This window comes from Aulonocara sp. 'chitande type north' Nkhata Bay, linkage group LG1, assembly GCF_057382095.1.
Source record: "Aulonocara sp. 'chitande type north' Nkhata Bay isolate Kocher_YH1m ecotype deep benthic linkage group LG1, A_spYH_male_GT1.1, whole genome shotgun sequence".
NCBI lineage: Eukaryota > Metazoa > Chordata > Actinopteri > Cichliformes > Cichlidae > Aulonocara > Aulonocara sp. 'chitande type north' Nkhata Bay.
The window spans coordinates 11,204,985-11,214,163 of NC_141344.1; the positions used below are offsets into that span (position 1 = coordinate 11,204,985).

At 37.2% G+C, this 9,179-nt stretch overlaps 1 pseudogene across 1 annotated transcript; it reads right to left on the bottom strand.

Moving 5' to 3' along the window:
* Positions 1 to 875: 875 nt before the first annotated feature.
* Positions 876 to 3,918, bottom strand: LOC147338710 (uncharacterized; annotated as a pseudogene). The gene is made up of 4 exons (XR_015130062.1): positions 3,784 to 3,918; positions 2,788 to 2,868; positions 1,312 to 2,407; positions 876 to 1,143 (listed from the first exon to the last, which is right to left on the bottom strand). The product of XR_015130062.1 is annotated as an uncharacterized LOC147338710 (transcript).
* Between the last annotated feature and the right edge of the window lie 5,261 nt (positions 3,919 to 9,179).

Sequence of the window (9,179 nt, forward strand, 5' to 3'; positions counted from 1 at the left end):
TTACAATCGTTGCTGCATATGACCCACAGTGCAGTGATGTGATGAGAAAGGTGTATAGACATATCAGGTACTCACACTAGTGAAGGAATGGTACAAAGTAAATAGGAACTGAGCCAAATCGCTGCAGTGCTTCCTCTGATTACATTTTAAATTGCAGACATACATTTCATCTATTTTGGCTCTCAGAGGAGGCGGACGCATCTTTCCCCCTCTCCCTTCCTTGGCTTCCCTGCTGCTTCTGTGTGTTTGTCTAGTCTCGTCTAACTCTAACCCTCAAAGAGTTTCTCAGTCTTGTCCTCTAAAGCCTAAAGAAATATGGATTTCATCCAATTGTCCTGTAGAGACGTTTGCTGCCGGATACTCGATGGTCGGTTGCATCGTGTGTCTGACGACACTCGATGGAGGACATTGACCGACATCTACCTATGTATTAGGAACCACGATAACAGAGTTCGGGCTGATTGGAGCTGGCTTGAACCTGGCTTGTCGAAGAACAAGAAGCTGCTACAGCTGTTCAAAATCCCATAAGGCTGGCCGACTTGATAGACGATTGGCAGGGCTGTGAGTACTCAGACTGTGTTTTGAACACAGTATGGATAAGATCTTGGAGAAGCTCATGGCTCTGCAATATGGATAACATCTTGGAGAAGAACAATGGGAACTGAGATAATTGGTGACCAGTGATGGACATTATACCAACTGCAAAAATTGGATGCAGTTGTTCGCACTAAACCCAAACATTCACCATCTTCACTCATGCGGCTATCCCGCTGGCGCCACCTGAATCAAACCTGTATAAAACATTTCAAATTACTTGTGACTTGTGATTATTATGCTATTCCAAAGTATTTAAAAAGAAGTATAAGAGACAAAAGTGTAGCCTTTAGCTTTAATAAAAATTGACTTCAGTTTACCTTTAGGTCCTCATCAGCTTTTGAGTTTCTAGCATTACCATCAACATCAACATTGGCTTTCTGCATCCATAACTGCAGGTTGTGAAAATGTTTTTCGACATTCTCACCACTACAAGGACTCCCAAAAGCAACTGCAGCACTTTGAACCATGTCACTGAGGTCTTTTAAGGAAGTTGCAGTAGTGAAGACTCCAACAGTGTGCATTGCAAGATGGTAGTTCTTTGGTGCACTGCAGTTTAAGAAGAAATTATCTTTAAGTGTTTCCAAAACAGTAATAAACAGTTTTCCCAAATTGAAAAATGAAATGCCATGTGAAAAATGAAATGCCATGTCACATGTCACAATAAAAAACAAACAAACAAACAAGTGAATACTGTATTAAAACGACTACACTTACTACTTTTTACAGATCTCCTTGGCATTCTTCATAACATAACTAAGGCATTTGTGAAGAATTGGAACCTCGAAGTCTTCCTTGTTTCCTTTCCCCGAAGTGATGTTATAATTATGATTTATTGTGTCCGACAGATTTTTTTTTGCTAAAGCTAAACAGACAGCTTGCATTAGGACCATAGATCCATCACACGTAAGCATTACAGCTGAATGCATGGCTTTGCGCCCAAAGGCCCTTGCAACATCAGTCAGAAATGCTTCCAGAAAATATGTGACCGAGGCAGTGGTATGGTCACATGTTAAATATGTAGCCACTGGTAGGGGAGAGCATGTTTTCCATGGATTCCTTACTACAAGTTCGTAAATACAGAAAGGAGGCAAACACTTTCTTTTTTTCATGATACTTCCTGTAGCATCCAAATAAACTAAGTCCTCCCGACAGCGGCTCTGGAAAATTTCAATGCTCTTGGAAGACCATAAAAAAGCACCTTTTGGATGTAACATCACTTTCTGCAATACATCCTCTGGGTTGTTCTTCTTGTTTGCCACCATTAACTGGAGACTCATAATCTCATTATGATGAAGACGACTTTTCTTTCGGATTTCCAATGCTATGTTTCTCAACACTTGAGGAGTTGGAACTTCATCTCTACACCCCGATTGCACAACATCATCATCCATTTTGCTCATTTTTTCCAGATACATGGCTCTGGGTAATTGTTTTTCCAATTCATGGCAATTTTATCTCTCTTATGAGCTCTTACTGGTCTTCTTTTCAGTTCATAGTGGTTGTGCACACACTCGAGATCTTGAAAATTGACTTTCGCCTTTAGATCGTCTTCTTTATCTACAGTGACATTGACAGTCACTGGACAATCCTCGAAACTGCAGTAACCCAGACACCTGAAGAAAGGGTCCTTTCTTACTGAGTCCAAAGCCTGGACTCTGTGCCCTTTGAAAGCAAAGGAACAATATGGAAACACTGTCCGTAGTCTGTCTGAAATCAGATTTGTCCACTGTAGTCCCTTGTATCTTCTTTGGGATCTCTTATTTTTTAGATTAGCCCATTCTTTTCTTTTCAAGAAAAAAAAACAGTTGGTTCAAGTGGAACCCTGATTCTTATGAATCCATCATCAGATGAGTTGCTGTTAGGCTACAAAAGAGAAAAAATTCATTTAGTGAGAAAAAGTTTTGTTCCATGTTACATAACTACTGTAATATCTGTAAATATACTTGAAATACTCGTGTATTTTAAGTATATTAACAGCCAGTGTTTTTAATTTTGGAATATATAGCAAAAATTCATGTCGAGAATTGTCATTAAATAGAAATTGCATTCTATGTTACAACATTTGATAAAATTCTTTATTTAATTGTATATTGTGTTTTTACAAATATTTTTATGTAATATAACGTGGTCATTTAAACAATGATACTAGCACCAATCATAACTTATTTGAAAGCATTTTTAATGACTGACCTGCTCAGGAGACAGCTGTCCGTCCTCCTGCAAGGAGATGTCCGGTGTCAGGAAAGCGGCAGCTGATAGTTTTTCTGGTTGCTATTACATGAGTTGAGGGGTGTAACTTTAGTGTAATTACATGTAAATGTTAAAGAGAAATTATGATAGTACAGACAGACTGACCTGCTCAGGAGACGGAGATGTCCGGTGTCAGAGAAGTGGCAGCTGATAGTTCTTCCTGTTGAAAATGACATTACCCGTAACAATATTCAGTTTAGGGATAATTTCAACAGTAATAGATTGACTAAAATGTGGTATATCAACATATTTAATAGCAAACACATAGAATTTTATTTATGGAACCTGCTCTGGTGGCTTTTGTCCGTTATCTGAATCCCCTTTGACTGGTATAGACAAGTTCTGTAGAGAACAGCATACATTTTTAATAAATTTCATTTTAACGACATAATTTAATACAATATATTTAAAAAAAAAATTTAAGTGAAAAGAACTAACCTGACGAAATGCAAATTTAAATTTGCAGTTATTATCAAAGGAACACACATAATTGGTTGATAAGAAAGATTAAGACTTAGACAAGAGACGTTCAAAAGAGAGGAAAATACAGAGGGGATGAGGGACGGTGAGACAAGACAGTAAATTCCATTGGATTACCTACTGGAAAAAAAAACAGAAAAGAAAACAAGAAAAAATATAACACAGTAGGGAGACCACAGCCACAACCTAGATAAGTATAAGTAACAGTAAATAATAAATATTGGTGTCAGCATGGCCCCTGCCGAGAAACCTTATCCACTACATGTATTTAAAATTGAGATGTGGGCACCGGCAACTTAGGAGAGGTTGAATACACAGACCATCCCTTGGACGCCATTCAGCATGCCCAGCACAAGTGATGTTGATGTATAGGTTGTGGAATAAAATTGAGGTACAGGTGGTCAGAAGGGGACACAGGAGGAATGCCTCACCCCCACCTCAGTGAAACAACTGTACCCCAAAGCCCTGCATCTGTGGCGATGTGATGGAGTGGGGATGAGGAGGAGAGGGAAGTGAAGGCAAAGTACTCCCTCGTGGGGTCAGGTCCCCCGCAGACCCCAGTAGGCACCACAGGAAGCCACAAAGGCCCATCTGGATAGGGGCCTACATTAGCACCACCACCAAGCCCCACAGAGCCTGGGGTAGCGGGCGCACATCCTAACCTACCACAGAGGAAAATACATCCACCCAAACATTCAATAATCTCTCTGACTACATAAGACAAAAGACACCACGGTTGAGTTTATTCTCCACCTCTGTACTAATTTTAAAGTTAACTATTGTCTTTTTTTGTGTGTTTTAAATGTGGTGAATACTTGACAAACAAAGTAAAAAGAAAAAAAACAAAAAAGAAAATTATAAATTAAAGGGCCTTGGAGATGTCATTCAAACTAATACCATTGCACATCAAAACATATATGTGGATAACAGAAAGAAAAAAAACAGTTCAGAATAATTCTAAAGTGAAATTATCTTGTGGAAATAGGAATTTTCCATTTTAGACCATTTTGAAATCGTTAAACGAGTAGGTCGTATATGGGCAATTTAAAAAGGCCTTTATTTTGGAAAGCAAAATCAGAATGACTTGAAATTGACATGGTAACAACGCATGGTTGGATTCTGTTGATCTAAAGTGAAATTATCCTGTGGAAACAGCAATTTTCATTTTTGTGGGGTTGTATACTGTCAATACAGAGTGAAATTATCCTGTGGAAACAAGAATTTTTCTTTTTAGAGCATTTTGAAATCATTACAAAAGTGAGTCAGATATTGGCAATTTGATAAGGCTTTTATTTTGGAAGGCAAAATCAGAATGATATTATATAGATATGGTATCACTGCGGGGTTGGACAATTTTGATCGAAAGTGTAATTGCCCTGTGAAAACAGGAATCTTCCATTTTAGAGCATTTCGAAATCGTAAGAGTAAGTCAAATGTGGTCAATTTGAAAGTGCTATTACTTTGAAAGGCAAAATCAGCCTGACTCAAAATTTATATGGTATAACCGTGGAGTTGTATACTGTTGATCTAAAGTGGAATTATCCTGTGGAAACAGAAATCTTTCTTTTTAGAGCATTTTCAAATCGTTAAAAGAGTAGGTCGTATATGGGCAATTTAAAAAGGCCTTTATTTTGGAAGGCAAAATCAGACTGACTTGATTTTGATATGGTATCACTGTGGGGTTGTATACTGTTGATCTAAAGTTGAATTATCTTGTGGAAACAGGAATTTTCCTTTTCAGAGCATTCTGAAATCACTGAAAGGTAGGTCTTAAATGGGCAATTTCAACGAGCCATTAATTTGAAACACAAAACCAGACTGACTTGATATTGACATGGTATCATTGTGGGGTTGCATACTCTTGATCTAGAGTGAAATTATGATATGGAAACAAGAATTTATCTTTTTAGAGAAATCAGAATTCATTGAAAGATTATTTCCCGTATGGACAATTTGAAAGGGCTATTATTTTGAAAGGCAAAATCAGAATGACTTGAGATCAACATGGTATCACTGTGGGATGGAATACTGTCAATATAGACAGTAATTATTCTGTGGAAACAGCAATTTTCCATTTTAGAGCTTTCTGAATTCATGGAAAATGCACACTGATATATGGTCAATTTGAAAGGGCCATTATTTTGAAAGGCAAAACAAGAATGATTAATATTGACATGATATCATTATGGGGTTGTATACTGTCAATATAGACTGCAACTAGTCTGTGGAAACGTGAGTTTTCCATTCTGAATTAATTAAAACAGTAGTTCAAAAATAAACATTCAGAGGGCTTTTACTTTGAAATCCAAAAGGAGATGGCTTTAATTGAGCTTTTATTTTGAAATCAGGTTTTCACATCTTTTGCCATCAGAATACACAGGGAATGTAAAACAAAGTGGAGGCTAGCTTGACTGCAATGCTGGAATTGGAGGCTGGCTTGACACCAGTAAAACCGAGGTGTATGTAGTCTGTACGGGAGGACCTAAACCTCAACGCAAGACGTAGTAAAAAACAATATTTCTGAGGTACTCGAACGCAACGGGTAATTTGTTCGTGATACTGATGTTTCTTATTGACTGAGTTCGAGGTGCATGCTAAGCATTTACGTCTGCTTATGTGAAAACTTTCTCTACGAGTCTTTATCTCTTTAGCCTTTATTTAATACATTCCCAAACTTATTCAAGTTAACAACAGTACAGGACAGCATCAAAACAGGTTTTCTGTCCTGTTGCGATGCCATGATGTTGCTGCTTCAGCAGCGTGGTTTGTCATCAGTAGACTAATTAGTTGTACCTGTCTATTTCCTGCAGCAGCTTATATTTGGTTTGAACATAGCTATAGACTGATATGGATCAGTTTATAACTTATATTCATTGTAATATTTAAATCTTGAGAGAGGAGGATAGAGGGGGAGAGAAAGGGAGAAAGCAGGATGAAGACAGCAAAGAGAGAGAAGAAAAAGAAACAAGAGTGGACATGTAGTCAAATTCATCAAAAAATTATAAAACTGTAGCTTCTGTTTTACCTACTTTCATTGATGGTAATTTCACATAACTTGTGCTATACTGTTATCAGTTATAAAACCCCAGCTCTTATAATAATTATTATAAGATTATATTTTTTGATATTTTGCAGCAACTGCAATTTAAGTTGACTGAGGAGGATGGAGACAGAGAAAGAGGACTGAGGGTTGTACAAGAACAGGAATAACAAGTGAGCAAATAGTGAAGTTGGCTAAAAAAAAACCCTGTATTTTTCACAAAATAATTTTCAATAATTTTTCAAATAGGGTTTTTTTTCCTCTAACTTGGCTGCAATTTCATTATATCATTAAATAGATAAAATTACTTCTTCATTTTTCCCCGTTGTAAATTTTCCGATTTCGAAAGGGGATGTCCTTGCCAAAAGGAGTATCCGAGCTTTAAAATTATGCAAATAGTAGCGCATTAAAAACACTTATTAAAAGGACTAGTCCCTAAAACACACTAACAGTTCGTGTCCTTGATAATTATTATTACTTTGATTAATGCAGCCTGTTAGTTATTAAGTTTAAATGTGATTCCCAGACTATCCACGTTCTGAGCACCATTTTCTGCAAAGTTAACTTGTAAATTCCAGCAACATTCCTCAGCCAACATAAAGCCAGTAACACATTAACCCAGGTTTACTTACTGTGATCATATCATTCTTTCTCTTGGAAAGGTCAGTGTTAAGAGGGCTGCTTTGTGTAGCGACAAACCGAGCTGTATGTAATTATGTAGTCCGTAGCGGAGGAGCTAAACCTCGATGCATCCGATGCAAGATGCACTAAAGCCCAGTATCTGTGAGTTTCCGGAAGCAACAGGTAATTTGTTCGTGATAATGAAGTTACTTATTGACTTTTATACCTAGATCGAAGTGCATGTTGACAATTACATCTGCTTATGTGAGTACTTTGTCTACTAGGCTTTATGGCTCAATGCATTGTCATTAAGCATTTTTTTTAAACACAATCCCAAACTCATTCAAGTTAACAACATTACAGGGCAACATGAAAACAGGTTTTCTGTCCTATGTCATGATGTTGCTGTTTCAGCAGCGTGGTCTGTCATCAGTAGACTAATTATACTTTCGTTGTGCTGGCAGACAGAAGATTAAGAGGTAATCTCATGAGACAAATCAGTGATGCAGTTTTGAAACAGGCTTTTACTGAACTATAGCAAAAGTTCAAACTATTCTAATAATGCAGGGACATTGCTGTATCTTATAAAGTATATGCCTATTTTTATTTATCTCTCGATAACATCAAAAGTGTTAGTTGTTGTAACTTAAATCACTAGGGATTATTAGTTAATTATTAGCTGATGTGCGCTGTTATTTTAGTTTTTTAAAATTTTCTATTCCTATTCTGGTTAGGAATTAGGTTTCAGTGTTTGTTTATAGTACAGCTCCAAATCCAGGTGACAGTAAGTCAAAATGATGGTTCCTGTCTATGTCCAGCAGCAGGCTGTAATCAGTTTGAATATTGCTAAAGACTGATATCAAGTCAAGTCAAGTCAACTTTATTTGTCAATTCTGCCACATGTACAGGACATACAGAGAATAGAAATTTCGTTACTCTCAAACCCTAGTGATTAAAAAATGCAAATAAAATAATTAAAAAGTAAAAATTTAAATAAATACAATACAATTTTACGTATAACAAAAAAAAAAAAAGCTATGCAATATACAATATTCAAGTAAGGAGGCATAGTAGTGCAAATAGGCAAATAGTGCAAATGGAGATTTAGTAGTATGCGGTAAGAGATAGTGTAACAACAAAGTCTTATGAGGTAATGGCAGTCCAATGCTCCACAAAGTGACTGGTAACTGGTGCAGGCCAGTGAGTGAGTCAGAGAGAGAGAGAGTGTGTGTGTGTGTGTGTGTGTGTGTGTGTGTGTGTGTGTGTGACAGAGTTCAGTGAGACTGTGGAGGGGAGAGGGGGCAGAATCGGGAGGGAGTTAAGCTTCCTGACAGCCTGATGGATGAAGTTTATGGATCAGTTTATGCCTTTTATTTACTGCAATATTTAACTTTTGGGTGATGCCACAAAGATTGAAAGAGGAGGAGAGAAAGGGAGAAAGCAGGATCAAGAATGCAAAAAGAGAGAACAAACAGAAGCAAAGAGTGGACATGTAGTCAATCCCAAAAGGTTGATTCTGTTCATCTGGACGTAGCGTTTTCAGTGGGAGAAACGTTTCGTCACTCATCCAAGTGACATCTTCAGTCTCAGCTGACTGCAGGTTTCCTCATTTTTATAAACAGTACATTGCACAATGACTGAAACTAGCAGCACTGAATGAAGAATGGGCTGGGAGGTCAGTTCCTTTATCATTAATATGTGACATGTAGTCAAATTCACCAAAAAATTATAAAGCTGTAGCTTCTGTTTTACCCACATTCACTGATGATGATTTTGCATAATTTAGCAGTGTGCTGAACAGTTTTAAAACCCCAGACCTGCTCGTATAATAATTATTATATGATTATATTTTTGATATTTTCCAGTGTTAGACCATGTTAGACCCCTAATTAAAGACTGTGAATTATTATGTAGTTCTAGTTTGCATTATGCTCCTGAATTAGAAGAAGGTGATAACTATTGCTTTTGTTAAACTGGTTTGCATTACATTAGACTGCTGATTTATTGTGAATGAATGATATTGTTTTATGATGCATTATACTGCTGAGTTGTAAGAAATACTGTTCGCAGAAAGTCATCGCCTTATTTGTCTGATTAGAAGAGAACAGAACATGCTGGAGTTTTCTGCCCCATCTCAGCAGGAGCAGATAAACAGAGAGCCAAGGTCGTAGCTTAGGCGCCGTGTGAGAGA